Source organism: Sinocyclocheilus anshuiensis, unplaced genomic scaffold (genome assembly GCF_001515605.1).
Source record: "Sinocyclocheilus anshuiensis isolate Anshui unplaced genomic scaffold, SAMN03320099.WGS_v1.1 scaffold1067, whole genome shotgun sequence".
NCBI classification, from domain to species: Eukaryota; Metazoa; Chordata; class Actinopteri; order Cypriniformes; family Cyprinidae; genus Sinocyclocheilus; species Sinocyclocheilus anshuiensis.
This window is the reverse complement of record NW_015547739.1, coordinates 459,158-461,947: the sequence shown is the minus strand read 5'-3', so window position 1 is coordinate 461,947 and position 2,790 is coordinate 459,158.

The window sequence follows — 2,790 nt, the reverse complement described above, 5'->3', positions numbered from 1 at the left end:
CACACACACACACACACACACTCACACACACACCAGGATTATTATAGCTACCTAAAACGGAACCTTAAATTAAAACCATAAAAAAAACTATTTAACAATTTTCATTACTTGAAATAAAATACGTTAACTGAAATAAACTACAATGTAAAAAAAAGAAAAATTGGGCTATTTCTCTTTTCCATTTAGTTTAACTTGATATACTGAAACAATACACATAAATATACAAAAACTACAAAAAAATGACACACATATATAGATAATTTTTATTCATAATATTATGATAATATTATATAACACATTATATAATAAATAATTATTACAAAATAATTTTATTATTATTACTATTATTAGGTTTTTATTATTTTATTTATAATAACACGTAAAAGTAAAACGATAAATTAGTTATTTGGGAAAAAAAACGTATTACAAAATCATCTTCTTCTTCTTAATAATATTAATAATAATAATAATTCAAGTGTTTATCAAAATGTGTTATTAAACCCTCCAGCCAATCAGCACCTCATCAACACAGCAGTACTAAAACTCTACTTAGATTCAACTAAACAAGCAAATGTATTTCTGGCAAACTTTTTACAAATCTGCAACATTAACTGTGTGTAACGAGTCCGAACACAAATCAGTGTTAATTCTTTCTTAATTCATTTGTTCCTGGTTGTAGTGTGAACGATTCATTCATTCATCATTGTGAACGATTCAGTTCAGTGACGTTATTCTAACTAAAAACATCTTTCAGCAAAATGCAATCTTTTGAACCAACGTCATTATCCTGAAAGAGACGGACTGTAGATTTTAAATGTGCTGAATGTTTACAGACAAAACCCACAAAACTCTACATCATTAAAACTCGTAGATTACAGAAGACAAGCAATAATATTTCTGGCAAACTCCATGACATCGGGTCAAAACCAGAGCCAAATAATCATGAGAGTGGAGGATCAGCCCAACGAGAAACCTCTTACATTCATCTGAGATCTGGACCACAAACACACATCCAGAGCCAAACCAGAACGGCCAGGAGAGGACACGAGTTACGCAATCAGATTACTTTTTAAGTGACCAGTAAAGCAATGCATTACTGTCTAGTTTACAATGAGATGTCTGTTACTTTTCCAAATAAGTATCTCCAGTACATCTCACCTGCACAAAAACAGATTCAGTTTTCCTCAAAATGAATAAAAACAGTGAAATGCAAATTCAGAATATGACGTAAACCTGTGATAATTAAATATGTTAAATAACACAGATATCCTTTATGCATTTAATCCCTTTTTATTAACCAAAGTCTTTGCAGCTGACCTTCGATGATCCAATTCAACCATACTAATAGGCAAAAAAAAAAAATATATATATATATTTTTTTTTGCAATCCAGAATGGCAGCACAGCTGAAAGTTTCGTTTACTGTACAGACGTGAATTTATCTTTCAGCCTGAGGATTCATTTCACTTTTGGTATGAAAGGTCTTTTACATTTGCAAAAAATTGAAATTTTTATATTGAGTCCAGCCCAGATGAGAAAAAGTAACGCAAAAGTAATGTAACACATTCCTTTCCATAAATAGTAACTAAGTAACGCAGTTTTGTAATGCATTACTTTTAAAAGTAACTTTCGCCAAACACTGGTCATAAAAAAAAAAAAAACTCACAAGAAAATTATTAAAACTTTAACTTTAACGAGACGTCTTTCTTTTTTTATTATTTTATTATGATTATGTATATTAAATTATTTGTAATATAATATTTTTTAAATATTTCATTTATAATAAAAACGAAAACCACAAAAATGATCTTGAAATAAACTTTACCTGAAATAATAATAATAATACAAAAAAACCTTCAGCTCTTTATTTGTTTTAGCTATAGTTGCCAAAGAAACATTTATCGTTTTTACTGGAAATAAAATAAATGTTAACTGAAATAAAATAAATTGCGAAAACTTTTCAACATTCCTCATTTTAATTTAACTTGATGTACTAAAAATTAATAAAACTTCAACTAAAACTAAAATAAAATCAGATAATATAAAAATAAATTCGATTCAAATATTAACAAAAACCTTCCTCAGTATTTTTGTCTCGTTTTCCAGTAAAAATATCTAAACATTCTTAAATCAAGATGCATTTACTGGAGATAATTCGATCAAAATGAAGTGAGTTTCTGCTTAAAACAAGAAAAACATATCTGCTAATAGGGTCAGAAAAATAAACTAAAATCAATGGAAAAACAAGATTATTTTTCTGACCTCACTGGCAGATATTTTTGCTTGTTTTAAGCATTAAGTCAATTAAATAGTTCATAAAGAAACTGTTTAAAATGTAAGAATGTTTAGATATTTTATTGAAAAACCGGCATAGCAACACCCTGCAAGCGCTCAGCAGACAAGCTCCAGTCAGAAAGCAGGTTTCACAGATCTGCGGATGTCAGTAACGCAGCTGACGGTGTGACTGATTGACTGGTTTGTGAGGGTTTGAACTGAACTCGACCTCCAGAGTCTGAACGAGACCGAACACGCCTGACAAAAGCACAACATAAAAAACACATTCCTTCTGCTCAGAAGAGTGGAGCTCCAATATAACTCCACGAGTCTATAGGACAGACCTCAACTCTTATATTTAAGAAATATTTATATTTCTTTTTAATATGTCTGTATTTTATTAAGTTTATATATTTTTAATATGTCTATATAATTTTTATTAAATATTTTGGTTATTTAGTTTTAGTTATTTTAGTACTTAAGTATTAAAATGAGAAATTTTGTCTTGGCCACTAGC